At 36.2% G+C, this 19,974-nt stretch overlaps 1 protein-coding gene and 1 long non-coding RNA gene across 2 annotated transcripts in view; one reads left to right on the top strand and one right to left on the bottom strand.

Moving 5' to 3' along the window:
* The window catches only part of sha (shavenoid), a 228,216-nt gene that overhangs the window by 140,494 nt on the left and 67,748 nt on the right, over window positions 1-19,974 (top strand). The gene's annotated exons all lie outside the window — the stretch shown is intronic.
* Window positions 5,979-7,383, bottom strand: LOC141481985 (uncharacterized). The gene is made up of 2 exons (XR_012465279.1): window positions 6,478-7,383; window positions 5,979-6,375 (listed from the first exon to the last, which is right to left on the bottom strand). It is a non-coding gene; the product is annotated as an uncharacterized lncRNA (long non-coding RNA).

Raw genomic sequence — 19,974 nt, forward strand, 5'->3', positions numbered from 1 at the left:
GAATATTAAAATTAAAAATCGACGTGTTTCAGGTTTTTGTAAAACGACCTTCTGTTTTGGAAATATCGAATTTATTCCATACTTTGCGGACACACTGTATATCTCGGAGCGTTTACGGCGAGTCGCACGCACGAGTTCATAAACGTCTGGACATTTCGTCTGTATGTCGCTGCGCACTGGCCCCATGCAGTGCAGGCACACAAGATTATTGGTAGTATTACGGTCTTTATTAACAGCAACTCCACCTTGGAGTCCCATGTTGCTTTTGCGACCTATAATTCTGTTTTTCCGCTAACCAGCTGTCGCACCCCTACGAAGGACAACCCTCAGAAGTCGAAACTTGTGCGAGCTAATGACTAACGACGTCCTACTTTTTAACGTGTGATTTCCAACACGGGTTGGACGACAGCAAGTGAAAATCGATCGTTCAGCCTGAGGCTTGAACCACCGACCAACACGGCGGTCGATTCGAGTGAGTGAACAAAGAATCCACGTTGAACCGACCAGCTACCGACCGAATATAGGTTTTGTCTGGCGGCTCTCGCCAGCCCTATTAATAGGGAAGCCCAAGCGGGGATTTCGGGATTTACTGAAGCGCGACAGATTAATATACAGGGGGATACCTTGTACCCGGTTAAGTACCTCCACCAAATATGAGCCCCATATATATAAAGCCGCCTGTGAAAGATAAAGGATCAGATTAGTAAAAAAAAAATTGATCATCAGAAATTCTCGAGCGCCTAAGATTAAGGTAGGGTGAGTTAATTACCTGTTAAAAAGTGTATATTCCAGTAATCTGACAATTTGAGAGTGACGTAAAGAAAGGGGAGGGCACCAAAGATTTAAAAAAATAACGTCATTTCGACATTCTCGAGCGTAGCTAATTTTTTTTATTTTGAAGGAAATAAATCAAGGATAACGAAAAATATATAATCTGACGATTTCCGCAAGCCGAAATAACAAAAATTCGTCTATAAAGTTTAATGCGTGCAGCTATGTGATACCTATATTTCCCTCTCCGAGTTTCTATTCCTCTATTCTATATTCACTTTTTCTCTATCTATTATTCTCTCCCTCCATCCCCACTCTGAATTCTGTTGCCATGACGCCATCACAGCTGTTTACAGAGAATCCTTCGTAATGAAGGTGAAGATGATGATTAAGCCGTTACTACGTGGTAGGAAATCATAATGCAGAAAAGAAAAATTAAACTTTCTATGTTTTTTACTACTTTTATTTGTGACTAACGTTACTGCAGTTTCGTCCTATAAGGACAATATATAAGGCAATATATAAGGATATTTTCAATCTTATACAATATATAAGTTTGAAAATTTTTTTGAGCATTTCAAAAAAATTATTTTCTTATAAATACAAGTATTCTACTTAAAAAACATACACTTATTTATTTGCATGCTATTTCCTGAGCTTTTCAATTAATTAAGTTCAATGAATTAAAGAAAATTTTAAAAAAATATTGTTTTTGTCAGATTAAGCGAATCCCTGTAGATAATCGTCAGATTATGAGACAGCACGTCTAAAACACAAATATGAACCATATATATCTTAATCTGACGCGCTTGAGTATTTCAAAATGGTGAATTTTTATGCTCATTATAATAATGGCCGCAAGTTTGCGTGAGATCAAAATCGTCAGATTATTGAATGAGAGCTTTTTTTGTTGCACTTTACATCCCCTTAGAAAATCTGTCGCGCTCGAATAATTTTTTTTTCTTTTCACTTTTAACCATTACGTACAACCACCCACATCATACAAACGATCAGATTAACATACCAACATTATTAAAAATACGTAGTATATTGCATGGACATACGAGTATGTCCATGCAACAGTATTTTTTACATATTTAAAAATTTATAGCCGCTTCCCCCACCGATGAAAAGGTATATATTATACAACATTTTTTTCTTCCTATCATCTAAGCTTTGCAACCTAATATGCCTCAATGACGCCCGAGTAAATCCGCATTTAGCATTGTAGGCACCCCTGCTATATTCTCTGCCGTAGGTGTGTCCTGAACCTTAATCTTCCGTCGAGGGTGACTCCCAGGTATTTCGCTTCGTTGGTCCACGGAATCTCTTGTCCGTTGAAGGTGTACCAGCCTCCGGATGAACAGTATCGCCTGACTCCTGTCAGGGTTTATACTTTATAGGTTCGGCACTGGCATGTTGTCACTTGATATTTTCTACGATTCATAACAGCCTTCAGAAAACCATCCTCTTGGTCAACTGAATATACAGGCTGATTCACGGTAGATGGCACATTAGACGTTTATGGTGAACCAGACAACGGATCACTTTGAAAATTTAATGGAGGGCATATTCGGACATTCTCTAGCCAACTAAAATATTTTCGACAATGCGGTGTTGCCGCTTCTATTAGAAAGCAGTAGCAACTTTGATTTTTCAAATGGAACACTCTGTATACAATATTATTTTTGGAATCTCCAACAATTGCCCGACAACTTTTCTTGATATTTTCCTATACCTATCTGTTACCGTTTTCGAAATAAAAATTAATTTAAATTTTTTTCTTCGAAAATCATGACTTCTAAAAATGCCGATATCTTTTAGTTAAGAAGTACTATGATATCGAAATTTGGTTTGGAGTTAGGTGATACTTGGACACTTCCCACACGTCAGCCTAATCTCCGTTACTTCAATACAGGGTGGTAAAAAAATACAGTTTTTTCGTTTGCTTGAAAAAGTTGCTGAAATTTGATTATTTCAAATGGAACACCCTGTATATTATTGAAAATTCGGAAAGCTGCTGAAATTTGCTTCCTTTCTATGTATATCATACCTATACCTAACTAGTCAAGTTTCGGACTTATGAACATTTATTTGTGAAAATGTCCCTTCAGAATGGTATTTCCATTCGGTATTTGGTAAGCAGGCCATGATTACTATTTGACAGTAGCGTTGTGACATTCTCCTAATAATATCGACATTTTCGTCACTTCAGAAGTTGCAAATACCTTCAAAACGATGGAACAAAACTATTCAAACGAAGTTCTTATGAATTTGTTTATTATTTTTGGACAGTGTGACAAAATTATCAGCAGAACATGTAGAAAGTTCAATGAAATGTATCCGAATCTACCGCTAATGAACCTCAAGAAATTTATACGAATTCAGAACAATTTCAATGCATTTGGATCAACTTTAAAAGCACCAAGAAACTTGCCTCGACCCGTAACTTCTGAAGACAACCAGATTAATGTCTTAGCATATTTTCACGCATTTCCCGAGTCATCGATAAGAAGTGCTGAAGAAGATTTGGGTATAAAATATTCATCGGTTCAAAGAATCTTGTGAAGACATAAAATGCATGATTATAAATTCACCAAAATTCAAGCAATGAAGCCTCAAGATCCTCAACAGAGAGTAGAATTTTGTGAAATGTTGTTGACACGCATTCAAGAAGATCCACTTTTTTTAAATAAAATTATTTGGACTGATGAATCGAAATTTTCGAGAGAAGGGATTTTCAATAGAAAAAATCGTCATTATTGGTCCAGTGAAAATCCTCACGTCACAAAAGAAGCCGGATTTCAAGAAAAATTTAGTTTTAATGTCTTCTGCATGTTGATGGACAACAAATTGAGGTACGTGATATACGAGGAGTCAATAACATCCAAAAGCTACCTGAATATTTTGGAGAATACTGTAGACAGTTTCGTGGATAATCTGCCACTCGAAGATTATCGAAACTGTTGGCACCAACTAGACGGAGCTCCTGCACATTGCACAAGAGAAGTGAGCGCAGAACTGGATAGACTATTTGACGATCGGTGGATGAGGCGCTTGGGACCATGGAATTGGCCAGCGAGATCACCCGATCTTAATCCATTAGATTTTTATTTACGGGGAATGTTTGAATAAAAAGTTTACAAAATACCCGTGCGTTCGAGAGATGAATTGTTAGAAAGGATTGCCCAAACATTTGAAGATTTGGATCCCAATGAAATCAGATCTGCCACCACGAAAGCAGTCAACACCCGCATTTTAAAGTGCTTGGAAGTGAACGGCCAGCGATTCGAACATATTTTGAAATATTCCACATGATTGTTTTACTTTTTTATAATTATTCATATCAATATTTCCAATTTCAAGTTTCTTGGTGCTTTTTTAAAGTTTATCCAAACATATTGAAATTGTTCTGAATTCGTATAAATTTCTTGAGGTTCATTGGCGGTAGATTCGGATACATTTCACTGAACTTTCTACATGTTCTGCTGATAATTTTGTCACACTGTCCAAAAATAATAAACAAATTCATAAGAACTTCGTTTGAATAGTTTTGTTCCATCGTTTTGAAGGTATTTGCAACTTCTGAAGTGGCGAAAATATCGATATTATTAGGAGAATGTCACAACGCTACTGTCAAATAGTAATCATGGCCTGCTTACCAAATACCGAATGGAAATACCATTCTGAAGGGACATTTTCACAAATAAATGTTCATAAGTCCGAAACTTGACTAGTTAGGTATAGGTATGTTATACATAGAAAGAAAGCAAATTTCAGCAGCTTTCCGAATTTTCAATAATATACAGGGTGTTCTATTTAAAATAATCAAATTTCAGCAACTTTTTCAAGCAAACGAAAAAACTGTATTTTTTTACCACCCTGTATTGAAGTAACGGAGATTAGGCTGACGTGTGGGAAGTGTCCAAGTATCACCTAACTCCAAACCAAATTTCGATATCATAGTACTTCTTAACTAAAAGATATCGGCATTTTTAGAAGTCATGATTTTCGAAGAAAAAAATTGAAATTAATTTTTATTTCGAAAACGGTAACAGATAGGTATAGGGAAATATCAAGAAAAGTTGTCGGGCAATTGTTGGAGATTCCAAAAATAATATTATATACAGAGTGTTCCATTTGAAAAATCAAAGTTGCTACTGCTTTCTAATAGAAGCGGCAACACCGCATTGTCGAAAATATTTTTGTTGGCTAGAGAATGTCCGAATATGCCCTCCATTAAATTTTCAAAGTGATCCGTTGTCTGGTTCACCAGAAACGTCTAATGTGCCATCCACCGTGAATCAGCCTGTATATCATCGCTGAACGTGAAATCAATTAAAAAGTGCGTATCAGAAACGGATGACTCACAGCATCAATAATTAATTGCTATATCAAGGAACGGTAATTTAATGAGTGTTATCGATTTTTCAACTTTGGCCATAGGCATTCGAGTGCCCATCTCCATTTTTATTTGAGTTATGTAATTCGAGGCATCCTAGAAAGGAAGGTTTCTGAATTCCGTTTGTCTACGATACAAGCATAAATGAAATAACATACTCTGCTACATTCTCACGTAATTTACAGCATCTAATTTATGAGCTATAACATTGATGTTATGCCTCAAGAAGTTATTACTTCACTTCGAATGAGTGCAGAGTATCGATAATAATTCAAAACAAAGATATTTCTGAATAACTGTTTTGTTGATAGTTCAGGGTACGAGTATCAATGAGACTAAAGTGTCAATGAAGCTTGAAACGTTTCATGCCACCTGCATGTGTAGTGAAGGGTGATATTATACTTCTTCTCAATTCTTCATTCCTCCATACTTGTTCCTCATAAAAAAAATCTACGTGAAAGTATGAAAATAACGTTGATATAAATTAGTAACTACGGCCCTGTTAACGATGATGTGCCAAATGGACGGAGATCTAATTTATTTGCAAAAAACTTGGCAATCATCTCGACAGATTTGTGTTTTTTCTGCTATTGAAATTGGAAATTATCAGCTATAATATCCCAAGGACATTGATAACTAACGAAATAATTTTATCACAGTTTTCGAAAGCACGTTATTTGGTAACATCCCGACGCCGAAGGCGGAGGGATGTTACCTAAAATAACGTGCTTGAGGAAGTTGTGATAAAATTATGAGTTATTTATCAATGTTCGAGGGATATTCGGTGAGAAAATTTTTTGCAATTCGAACAAAATTATTTATTGAACACACAGTTATTAAAAGAACAATTCGTATAATGATATTCCGTTGATCTTGCTGTATTTGCCTCGGTTACTGCATAGGTGTTTCCACGCATACTATTGATTATTTGGTTATGATGTTCCTGATCAATATTCAAATAAGGTTTTATGGAATTTCCATTATTGTGCCCAGTAATTTTCAACAATTGCTGTTCTTGAACTCCACTCTTAGCTAGTTGACTGACTGCAGTTGCTCTATTAGAGTGATTGGTTATTTTCCTCTGTTTCGTATCCAAGCCAATTGCTTCAGCAGAAGATTTCGTCCATCCGTTGATTATATTTCTACCCAGAGGCATATTGTCATACCAGTTATCGCTTCCTGTCTTCCAGTGACGATTTGGCCTTAAAAATAGTCTATTTGTCTTGATATTTGTGCCTCGTTTTGATAATAATTTAATGAATAATCTGACAGGACAAGCATTGTTATCACTATTTTGAACTAACCATTTGCTAGAGGCGCAGTTCTTTGAACCCTCTTGGCAGGTTTTACTGAAAATTGGATTATATTCTATCCTATTAGTTGGAGATCCATTGTTGTCCTTTTTGATATGAAAATAATCAACTAAGCAAGCAGCACCTTAACCACCTCTCCAAGCCAATTCCACCGCTGCTATGTGATAAAATTTGTGTAGGAGTCCTATAGGGGTATTTTCATCCCAAAAGTTTATAATTTTACTCATTTCATTTGAAGTTAATGGTACTGAGCTTGTTTTGCGTTTAGTGGGATCTGTTTGTAAATTTCTTCGTGCTGCGTCGCGTGCATTCCGCGCTTGTTTGAATGCAACACTTTTAAAGGGGTCTAGCATGATATTATACTCCTTGTAATACTTTTCTTGTAATAATTTGCTTGTTATATTCCATACGGTTTTAACAGTAGCCTCCTTAAACTCTGTGCTATCCTTTTTTCTCATATTAATCGCCCAATCCTTGAGTATTAATGCAAGCTCTTCGAGAGTACGATTTCCATCCAATTCATATTTTCTGGCGTCACAAAACTCCATAAATATTTTCCAAGTGTATTTTTTACTATTGACAGTATTTTTTGGTGTATTTTCTTCAATGATTTTGTCAATTGCCGCATCATTTTGAACACCAAAGCGAGGAAGTGACATTTTCGAAATAAATTGAATTACTGAAATGTCAAACAACTTTATTGTGTTGGTTGCTTAGCAATGTCATGACATAAGTGATAACTACCCGTGAAAACTATCCATGGGTAGTTATCAGTGTAATGATGGTTTCATTGGTTATTTCGACACACATGACTAGAAATAGACAAATTTGATAGGATAATTTTTTTGGCAAAAATTTTTCAGTCGAATTAAAACTTCCTTTAGAGTGTTACAAGGATCCAATATGTGGCCCTTGTGACCACTTGCGTTTCGGCTGTGTTTTAGTAATTTTCTACAGCTCATAAATTGTCCTTGATTATGGCGAGTTGAAGATTTATGTCTTTGATGAAGATTGTGAAAATTTAATGAAAGAAAAGTATTACATTTTTGGTTATTGGAAAAAGTGAAGAAATTTTCAACTAGTGCTATACAAATCGCCTTCAATATTTCTGATTGCTACGAGTTGTCCCTTTCTAAAAAGTTGTTATTTAATATGACTGAAGTCTATTTCCTCGAGCAACGGAGTAAAAAATCATCTATATTTCCCCCTTGGGAGTGGAAATTCCTGATTCCCTTCTATATTCTATCATTTTTTGATAATAAGAAAACACCGCTGTCTTCGTAGATTTTTCGTTCAAATATCCAGGTTGGTTTCTTGAAATTATATCATACTAGCTTTCACCCGCGGGTTCGCATGAATCAATATGAGAACTATATTTTAATGCTTGTCTGGGATTATCAATTTTTTAAAATTAATACCTATCCTAACCTAACCTAACCTAACCAAACTTAACCTATCCTAACCTAATATAATCTAACCTAACCTAAACTAACCTAACCTAAACTAACCTAACCTATCCAACAAAGTAGCTAGAATTTGATATTTTTTTGACAAACAACTTTTTTAATAAAAAGTATCTTATATTACTTCTAAAACCTCCAAGAACATGTGTACAAAATTTCATTCATCACAAAATGACATTAATTTATCTTTAATTTTGAAAAAAGTTGATGGTACTGTGAATAGTCTGTAATTTTCAAGGCTCTGGCGACAGTTCCTGATAAAGCATGAGAAAAAAAAATTGGAAATAACGTAACGTTACGCAGAAAATGATTGAAGTCCCTGTCACAGGAAACTGTATTGCTCAATATCTTTTTAGGCGCATCTGTATAGAATTTATTGAAGAGTTTAGCAACGTCTTTCGGATCGTCAACAATGGTGTTGGAGGATTGTATGAATTGTTTCTTTTGGTTTGAAAATATTCCTTTTTTGTTTTAGTTGAATCATCGTTACTCCTTTTTCTTACTTTATAGATATTTTTTCAGTTCAAATCAAAATATCCGAGTGTTATCAACCTAACCTAACCTAACCTTACCTAACCTAACATAACATAACCTTTTTTTTTTTTTCTGTAGGGTGGAAACTGCTTAGGACTAGGTCCTTGGCCTATAGTAGTCTATCAGACCTAGTACTGTCGGGCGCTACTCCGACAAAAACCACCCCTGGCCCTATCCCATCCCTGGAACCATCCGGAAGGACATACTCAGAGCTGGGCGGCAAAAAAATTCTTATGCTTCATAGATAATTAGAGACCTTGTTCTGCCTGTATCCTTCTCTCTTCTCTTTGATGTTCTCTCTCTTCTACCTCTTTTTGTTTCATTATTCTTTCGATGAACGTGCCGGCCGTTTTCCAGCCCTCTCTGGAATTTAACATTTCTCTTACCATGGTATCGATGGCCGCAACCCTTCCAGTCTCCTGTTCGAAAATACTTCTTTCTCTGTGCCATCTGTCACATGCTATGATAGTGTGCTCCACGTCGTCAAACCTCCCGCAGTAAATACATAAATCATCCTCGCTCTTGCCTATTTTCTTCGTATATTGCCTGAAAGAACCGTGCTCTGTAAAAAACTGTGTGATAAAGTAATTTACCTGTCTGTGTCTGCAGGCCAGCCAAGACTGGACATCCGGTATTACCCTTCTCGTCCATTGGGCATTTATTGTATTTGTGTCCCACCTATCCTGCCACTCCTGAACCGTTTTCCGCCTCTCGGCGTCCTTGTGTTTTTTTTTGTACATCCGGTATCTCGTTCAAGCGAGACCTTTCCCTGACCAAGAGGTCCATAGAGGGTATCCCAGCTATCACGCAGGCCGCCTCCGCTGAGACTGTTCTGTACGCGACAATCACTCTGACGATCATTTTTCTCTGCGTTGCGTTAACCATTCTCTTGTATTTGTCCACGTCCATCACTCTTTTCCAGACCGGTGCCGCGTATAGCATCACGGATTGTACCACGCCGTACAGCAACCTTCTTTTGCCGGTAGTGGGACCCCTCATGTTGGGCAGTAGCCTAGACAGGGCGGCTACTTACCTGTCCGCCTTCTCGCAGGTCTTGCGGATATGCTCATTAAAGATCTTCTTGTCGTCCAGCCAGACTCCAAGGTACTTTACGAACTTTTTAGGTGTTATCCTCACTCCCTGTAAGTCAAAGAAGATGTTGTCCCTCTTTCTCGGGCCTTTTATTATGATGGCCTCAGTTTTCTGAGGCGCGATTTCAAGGCCATTTGCACTCATCCATTCGCCTATTATTGCGAGCGCGGTGTTCGCCCTATTCATAAGGAGGCTTGGCTTCTCTGCCCTCACAACCAATGCTAGGTCATCGGCAAAAGCTGCTGTCGAGCATCCCTCCGGAAGGTCCTGTCTCAGCACTCCATCGTAAACTACGTTCCACAATGTTGGCCCCAGTATGGAACCCTGCGGGACACCCTGTGTCATATCTTGCTGGTGCCTGCCACACACCAGCGTTCTTCCTGAGAGATACTCGGACATAACATATGTTAGATAATTACTGACTCCAAGTTCCTGTAATTTTTGTAGAATGTTTCCCCATTTCGCGGTGTTAAAGGCATTTTTCACGTCTATGAGGATGATCGCCCCCCACGCTGCCCCTCTCTCGTAAGCTCTTTCCAGTACGAACTGGATTGCCTGGATTGTGCTTTTCTTCGGTCTAAAACCAAATTGGGTGTCCGAAATTCCATGCTTGTCTCTAAGCTCCGCTTCTAGTCTTGCCTTCAGCAACTGCTCATACAGTTTGGCCGGAATGTCTATAAGACTGATAGGCCTAACCTTAGTAATATTCTCATTCCCTCCGCCCTTGGGTATCAGAATGACCTTAGCCTTCTTCCCTTCATGGGGGAAGGCCCCCCCGCCAGCAGCGCATTTAGGATATTCAAAAGGATGTCCGGGCTTGTGTCTGCCGCTAACTTTATGGCCTCCGGAAGGATGCCGTCCGGGCCTGGTGCCTTTCTGTTTTTTAATCTTCCCGCCGCCGCATGAAGTTCTTCGGTGCTGAACAACGGTGGATCCTAACCTAACCTAACCTAACATAACATAACCTAACCTATACTAACCTAACATAACATAATTGGCGTTATCAATTGTCACAGTTCGGAAATCTATGCTGGAAGACCCTTTATTACAAACTCGCCTATGAAAGTTGTGAAAAATCATAACGAAATTGCAAAAAAAATTATCACTCAGCGTTCTGCATTAATGATGAGTATTCATTACTTTTTACTATCAGGAAACAGAGTATAGCTGACAACCAGTGATGCAATCACTTCATAAGAGTTGCTTCTCTCGATTAGAAAAACTGATTCTGACAACATTCTGTAGTGGAAGACCCATCAGATCACGACCAGACTCAACTCGAGCTGACCTCCAAGGCCACACTGCGACCTCCAATCGCTTGCTCCGAAGCGACCTCCATGTCGGTCGGTCACCCGGTTGTTTGTTTTGTCTTGTCTTTCATTATCACCTTCCCAACGGAGATATTGAGTACTCGAAGAAAGTGACATTGTGGAAAATGGTTTTGAAACCGAATTGTGGAGTTGAAAAATAATTCGTTAAAAATCTATTTTCTTCAAGATTTGATTAGGAAATTATATTTTTCATAATGTATCCGTTATTTCTCTAATCGAAGGTTGAGAAGGTTTTGCCTTTCTCTGCTGATCTATACTAATATTATACAGAACAAAAATTTGATGTTTTTGTTTGTTCGTAATTGATGAGCTTGGAAACCACTAAATTGAATTCGAAAATTCAGTCTCGTCAAGAAACTGTGTGTAACAGACAATATAATAATATGATTTTTTTTAATTGAAAGCGTTATATTTTTAGAAGTGACTAATTTTTTGGGATAGAAAGCTTTCTACTACTCCATATTGATACAAAAAAAAATGTGGGAGTCTTCCAAAGAAAGGAAGGAAGTAATCAATTTTAAAATAAGTAACTATATACATAGATGTGTAGATCATGCAAAGAAGTAATTTTTAGACACAAACTGGAAGAAAAGCCCTCCTGAAACAGCTACTTTCATAGAAAGAAACATTCTTTCGAAACAAACACTTTCATATGAACACTGAATTATACAAAAACACTCTTCTCTACTCAGTTTGTATTCCAAACATTCTTTATGGAATTGACTCAGATATCATTCACAGGATTACTACACAATATACTGGATGAAAGGTAAAAATTTCACTTACATGGAACACTGTCATCCTCACTGGTAGACATCGATGTTTCGCCGTAAGGCACTTGCCTAGGGCTCTTCACCATAAATGACGATTTTTTATGCCACGGAATAAGTTTCATCTACTTATGTCATCGATGACATCGTAATGATATTCATTCACGTATTTGATTAAATCCCAGGAAGAATTACGGAGAATTTACCAGGACAGATATCTTAACAGAGTAATTCCATGTGCTACATACAAGATTATGTGAAATTGGGAGTATTAATGAAAATACAGGTGGTGGAAGAGCAGAAACTGTATCAAAGCCTGAACCATAAAAAGTTATACTTGATACGATCTGTATCTGTATGTAGGCCACATGTGACCCATTGTACATCCTCCCGAGGAGTTGTCCTCCTAGGTCATCGTCCATCCTGTCACTCACTACGTAGTACGTACCACACTGTATCATCCTGCATCAACAAAACTCAAACGCACCGCCCATGAACGAATAAGGAATAAACCATTAACCCGAAATAATAAATGCCATACGTTGCAAGGGAGCCAAGCCTCCGACCGCTTTAAAAAACACAGGCTCCACGAGACCGATCCAACCAGAGACATACGTTCCGATTTGTAATTTCGGTTGCAGAAATTATAGCGTCAGAGGAGGCTAGCCTCCAGTTGGTCCCCGTTACTGTTTGACTGTGTTTGTTTTTTATTCAATTATTCGGAAGGGATGCCGTGACGTACCGGGACTGAAAAATATTTCGGTAAATCGCTTTAGTGTTTCTTGATAATATTTGTTATTTGTGTATAAAACAGGCAGTATTGTATTATAGCAGTGCTTTTTGGTAATATTTTCGATGTGTTTTTGAAGAGTTTTCTTTCAATTTTAATGTGTTTTCAGGTTTTCACTTTTCGTTAAGTTTTTTTTTCATTTATTATGGATAAGTTGGACGAAATTAAAAAATATTTATCTTATGATAATAAATGTTACATACATTATTAAAACTCTGGGAAGGCCTCAACCAAATTTGATTTCAATGAAATCGTCAGATAATCGACAAAATTGAGGCTTCAATATTAGTTGGTACGATAAATGCGATTGGTTAACCGGCTCCATTAAACGAGAAAAACTTTTTTGTTGGACCTGTGTTTTATTTTCCATACAAACCGAATACGAAACGTGGTCTAAAATAGAATACTCCGATTTAAAAAATTTACCTCGTGTTATGGGGAAAATATGATTCACAATTTGGCACTTTTTTCAACAGTAGCGTTTTTTCGGGCACCTCAAAAACCATCCAAAATGAGCTGGTTTGAGGATAAGAAGAATTGGTTCCAAGTACAACATTAGAACCTGTTTCAGATCCGGTAACACTATCCGTAGCAGCCTCACGAAAACCAAGCCTCCAAACGCGGACTGCGATTCCAAGAATTGCATTTACCGGATACCCTGTGAGTGCGGAAAATCCTATATTGGTGAAACTAAGAGGCCATTGAATGTTCGCATTGCCGAGCACAAGAAGCACACACATCGAGGAGAAACCAGCAAATCAGGAATAGCAGACCATGTTTGGACCCATCAACACAACATCGAGTGGTCCCAAGCTGAGATCTTGCACAGAGAGGAACATTGGTTCAGGAGAAAATTTAAGGAAGCCGTATACATGTTGTCCAACAACGTATTCAGCCAGGCCAGCGTAGATATACGAAACATATGGAAACCCATCATCAAACGAAAAATGACCAACTCCCGCCAAAACGGTCATCTCTCACGGAATCAGTGAAGCGGAAAATGGAAAGTAGAGAAAGTGAAAGTATTTCAACGACCTATAAAATAGTCATCTCTCGGAGGAATCAGTCCAGTCATCACCCGAAGACGATTGTAGATACCAACAATCGAAACGTCGTGAACTAGCGTGACTTGGAATCTCTACACTTTTATTTTTTTTATTATTTTCTTTTTTCATTCCTTTAATTTTTATTTTTTCAATTATTATATTTTTACTTGTAGGTTATTTCACTATCATTTCATTTCAGGTTTATTGTTGCTTAATATAATTGTTATTTTCAACTATTCTTTTTTCAATTATTCTTTTTTGTTTCAGGGATTTCAAATCATTTTATATAGTAGACAATGGAAGTCCGAACTAGTGAAATTCATCACGAAAAATTGTCAATCACCTTCAAACAAAGTGGTTGACAATGTTTCGTGGTGTATTTCATCAATTCGGACTTCCATTGTCTAATATAATATAAATTGATTTGATAACCCTGAAAAAAAAATCAAAACGATTAACCGAAAATAACGATTTTATTGAACAAAAAACTGAAATTACAAAGAAATAATATACAATAACAACCAAACAAATAAAAATTGAAATATCAATAAATGCTGAAAAAATTGAAAAAATCAAAAATATTATTAACAAAAAATGAAGAAATAAAAATAAAAAGATTTCAAACCAAGTTATGTCACAACGTTTCGATTGTTAGTATCCACAATCACCTTCGGGTGATAACTGTTATCATTTCTTCATTTTTTGTTAATAATATTTTTAATTTTTTCAATTTTTTCCGCTTTTATTATTATTTCTATTTTTTTTTGTTTAATTTTTGTTGTATGTTATTTCTTTATAATTTCAGTTTTTTATTTAATAAAATTGTTATTTTCGGTTAATCGTTTTGATTTTTTTTCAGGGTTATCAAATCAATTTATATTATATTAGATATTAGACAATGGAAGTCCAAACTGATGAAATACAGTGTGGCATATATTATTAAGTAAATTATAAGCAAAGAGATTGAAAGTGTTTCTTTTTTTACATGGAAAATTGATGAAACTACCGATATTACCTGTACATCACAACTTTCAATCGTTTTTATATATGTCAAAGACGGCAATGTGGTAGAACGTTTCATGGGTTTTCATGGTGTTTCATCTGGGCGCACAGCTGACGATTTGTTTAATTTTTTAATTCGTACGTGTGACACCTATAATTTTAGGCCAACGTTAATTGCGCAAACCTATGATGGGGCTGCGGTCATGGCCGGCCATTTAAATGGTTTACAAACTGAAATAAAGTCCATAGCTCCTCATGCACTTTTTACGCATTGTCATGCCCATGCCCTATCTTTAGTATTAAGCAAAGCGTGCAAAAACATAAACATTTTCTGTGTATACAGGCTGATTCACGGTGGATGGCACATTAGACGTTTCTGGTGAACCAGACAACGGATCACTTTGAAAATTTGATGGAGGGCATATTCGGACATTCTCTAGCCAACTAAAATATTTTCGACAATGCGGTGTTGCCGCTTCTATTAGAAAGCAGTAGCAACTTTGATTTTTCAAATGGAACACTCTGTATATAATATTATTTTTGGAATCTCCAACAATTGCCCAACAACTTTTCTTGATATTTCCCTATACCTATCTGTTACCGTTTTCGAAATAAAAATTAATTTCAATTTTTTTCTTCGAAAGTCATGACTTCTAAAAATGCCGATATCTTTCAGTTAAGAAGTACTATGATATCGAAATTTGGTTTGGAGTTAGGTGATACTTGGACACTTCCCACACGTCAGCCTAATCTCCGTTACTTCAATACAGGGTGGTAAAAAAATACAGTTTTTTTGTTTGCTTGAAAAAGTTGCTGAAATTTGATTATTTTAAATGGAACACCCAGTATATTATTGAAAATTCGGAAAGCTGCTGAAATTTGCTTTCTTTCTATGTATATCATACCTATACCTAACTAGTCAAGTTTCGGACTTATGAACATTTATTTGTGAAAATGTCCGCCAGCTTTCCAGGGACGCCCAAGGTGATCCTGGCAAGACTGCATCCCATTTCTTTAGGGATTGAGTATGGGTGTGACGTTTGGCTAGTTCCGAAATTGTCGAAGTCATTAGGCCGTGGGTGCCACTGGGTCCTAAAATTCTTAGTCCAGCCGCTTCCTTGGCTAAAGAGTCGGCAATGTGATTACCTTTACTCCTGTCGTGCCCTTTAATGAGCCTCAGGATAATGTTATTATCTACCGAGGCTTTGGCTGAATCTTGGTGGCACTCTAGTACTAGCCCTGAGGTTACACGTTGTCTGTTCAAGGCTATTAGGGCTTGTCTGCTATCAGTGCAGATTGTTATGTTTTTGCCAGAAATTCCTTTCCTGGTTATTTCTTTTGTGGCGATTGAGATACCAGCCAGTTCTGTTTGGACCACGCTGGTATTTCTTCCCATTCCCCACTTAATCCTTAGGCTTATTGATCTGGAGTACACTCCACATCCTGAGCCTTCTTTGGTTTTTGAGCCATCTGTATATATGCGTATTGCATTTGTAGCATCTGAACCTGTGTTCTGTTTAATTTGTATTTTGTACGGTTCATTAAATACAAACCTGGGTTCAATTGCATCACTGGTTACCTGCAACCATTCGATAGAAGAAGATCCATCAAATAGTACCAGGAAGATTGCACTGCAGCTAAAAGTCAGTCCAAAAACCGTATAGACAGTTCTAAAAAGAAACCTCCTATTCCCATATCACATACAGCAGGTTCAAGCTGTACTGCCTCGGGACTTTCACCCAAGATTAATTTTTTGCAGTTTGTTGATGCATACGATGGCAAACAATAATAACTTTTTACCAATTTTTCTACGGACGAAGCAAATTTTCCACGAGATGCTATTATAAACTTTCACAAAGACCATTTTTGAGCCGACGAATGATTGGTGGAATGGTAGAAATGATTGGTGACTAACTGATTGGCCCATTTTTTTCTACCAGCAAAATCAACAGGTGAATGCTACACGGACTTTTTGCGGGATCATTTACCTATATTGTTAGAAGTGACGGTACTTGTAAGTGGTTTATGCACGATGGGGCTCCTACTCATTTCAGTGTTATTGCTTGTCAGCATCTCGACATCACCTACCCTAATCGCTGGATTGGACGTGCAGGACCTCAAAATTGGCCAGCTCACAGTCCTGATATGAATCTTCTAGATTTCTATTTATGGGGTCATCTGGAGGCTCCTGTTCATAAAACTCCTGTACTAGATGTGAATAACTTCAGGAATCGAATAATTGACAATTGCAATGTCATAAGAAACACTCCAGGCATTTTTGAACGTGTCAGACAATCAATGACAAATCGATTGCCGTCGTGTATTATATCAGAAGGTGGATATTTTGCTCATTTACTTCAAGGTCGAAATCGTTCATTATTTCCTTTTGGTTTTAATGTATGATACTGGATTTTATTTGTGAAATTATAACACAACAATAAAAATTAATTGGCACTCCGGGGCGACTTTATTGATTTCAGTGGCGCATTTGCTTTTTCAGCTGCAGGAAAACCCGGAAAAACCTGCAGCACCACATCAATTGTAGGTCTTGATCTGCCAATGTCCTTTCTCTCCTTATACAAAATGTAGAGTGTCTCCATGGAGAGTTTTAAGAAGTGATTTTTCTCCAAAACGAAGGTTGATATGAAAAAAACATAGTTTCTCAATCTAAAAAAAAAATAAAAAACGAACAAAAAAGTCAGTGGCGTTCTTTTTTTCTCAATATTGTTGGCTGTGTTGGCTAGTTCGGGATAAATTAGTGCCTTATTACTTCAAATAACTGTAGCAAATTTCAACCAAATCGGTGTAAGGATATTTGTGATATTTTATAAATACTGTTTTTTTTTTGGTAAATTTTCGTTTTGAAGACACCCGGCGATTTTGAAAAAATTTTTGCGTGTACTTACGTATTTTGATGCGTAGATTACGAATTCGAAAGAAAAAAGCGGCGCTCTCCCTTATTCGCCAAGTTACGGCCCTTCAAAGTTCTGAAAAGGGCAACTTTTCAGCCTTCTTTTTCACAAAATAAACTATTTAAAAACACAAGCATCTATTCACTAGGTCACCTTTACACCTTATTTCTCCTTCTTTGAAACTTCAATAATCAACATTTTTCTTATAAAAAACTCAATTTAAAAACGAATGCTTATCCTGGTGACATTATTATATTTTTAGGTTAGTTACTAGTGACATTTCAGAAAAAAGCGGTTGGTATTTGCCGCCGCCTACTATTTCAAACTAGTAATACACCACCAAAAACCAATTTACGATCTAAAGAATGAAGGCAAAAAACATTTGAATTACTTCAAGAATGTTGACAACATCAGTCGTACCAACTATGCCATTAACCTTAAAAACGTAAAATACAGAGATATATAATATGTAGATGACATATTAGTAGGCTTCGATGGTTCAACTAGACAAATATCTCATTACTTGAAATTCCTCAATAGTCTACACGATAAGATCAAATTCACCGTAGAGATAGAAGAGAACAATGAGATAAATTTTTTAGATCTGACAATATCCAAAAACAATGATAAACTCGACTTTAACATTTTCCGAAAAAACACATTCACAGATTGCACAATACCTTTTGACTTTTTTAACCCGATTTCACAGAAATTGTCTGCATTCAGGTCAATGATACATAGGGCTTTCACAATACCCCTTTCTGATCAAAACCTCCGAAGTGAAATTGCAATCATTAAACAAATAGCAGTTGATAACAAAATACCTACCACTCTAGTTAACAACATAATAATGAAATATCAACAAAAATCAATAATGAAAGAACTATACTCAATTTCCACAAGACCAGAACACAAATATGTTAGTATCAATTATGCTGGTAGAATCTCCGAGAATATTAAAAATTATCTCTCAAAATTCAATTTACAAACATCCTACACATCCAACGGAAATTTAGGAAACATATTATTTAATGCCAAACCTAAATTAGAGAAAGGAAAGAGATCTGGTATATATCGAATAGAATGTGGTGAATGCCCTGCCATATATACAGGCCAAACTGGGAGAAATTTTGATACAAGGTACCACGAACATGTCATTTCGGATAAAAAATCATTAATGTACGAACATCTTCAAAATTCGAAACATAAAATAGATAAAGATAATTTAAAGATCCTACATACATGCGAAAAAGGGAAAATGATGAATCTGTTGGAATCTATGGAAATAAACAGGTCAAAGAAAGATCCCCATTCTATTGTCCTCAACGAACAACTTGAATTAAACAATAGTCCTCTCCTGAACCTATAGTCCAGATCCCAAAACCTACATTATATTGAAAGCTTTGTTATGTTCATGGATTTTACAGGTATATGAAACGCAGGTACCGGATATCAGGTATATCAGATATATCAGGTATATCAAATCATTTATGCTAGAATAATATAGGAATAAATTACTCGGATTTAAATGTAATCAGTTAGTTTTGAAAATGGTATAATAGCCGAAACCGGTCAACAATAAAGAAATATAGTGGAAAATAGACAAAAGTGTGTTTTTGTAGTGTATCCTCAGTGAACATGAATTTCCACAAAATAAACAAGTCGTCAATCGAAGAAGAGATATATAACCAAAAAGCAGCTCCATGCATTTTTTATCATTTTTATTGGAAAAATGTTGATTATTGAAGTGAAAAGTGTCAAAATAGATAGATAGATAGATAGATCTTTATTTAAATAGGATATCCTAATAATATACAAATCAACTAGAATGGTAGAAATAAAAAAAAGGTATGTGTTACATCTAGAAATGACTTAAATGTATGACAAACATAAGTTCAATAAAATATTTTTGAAGACATTACTACAAAAACAGCAACATTATACATTCGAAAAATTTCAATGCAACATGTAGAAAGATAAATTACATAATTATTTGAAATATATAACGAACATTAGATGAATGGAATTATACAAATTACAGCTACAGGTAACAAAGACATAATACATATCATATTTGTTCATTTAAAACAAATTTCTTCAGTTCATTTTTGAACATGTTCAGAGATGGGCTATTTTTAATTGCATTAGGTAATTTGTTGAACCGATCAAAACCCTTGAAAAACAATGAGTTCATAGTATTTTTGTTTTTTGTTCTGTTAATATATAAGTTATTATTATTTCGAGTGAAGTGGTGGTGAATATCGTGATGAAATACAATATACTGATTAAAATAAGATGGTCCTAAATTGTTCAATATTTTGTATACGAAGATCATTGTGAAGTATAGCAGTCTTTGGGAAATGGATTGCCAATTTAAAACATTAAGCATAATAGTGATAGGAGTATCTCTACGGCACTTCAAAATGATTCTCATACCACGATTCTGAAGTTTTTGGAGTTGAGATTGAATAGATATAGGATAGAGGAACAATAGTCGAAGTGTGGCTGAACAATTGACTTGTAAACTGTGATACTTGACTCCGTTGAA

This window comes from Leptinotarsa decemlineata, unplaced genomic scaffold (assembly GCF_025532065.1).
Source record: "Leptinotarsa decemlineata unplaced genomic scaffold, Ldec_3_MD MMD2_tig00000591_RagTag_RagTag, whole genome shotgun sequence".
Classification (NCBI taxonomy): Eukaryota; Metazoa; Arthropoda; class Insecta; order Coleoptera; family Chrysomelidae; genus Leptinotarsa; species Leptinotarsa decemlineata.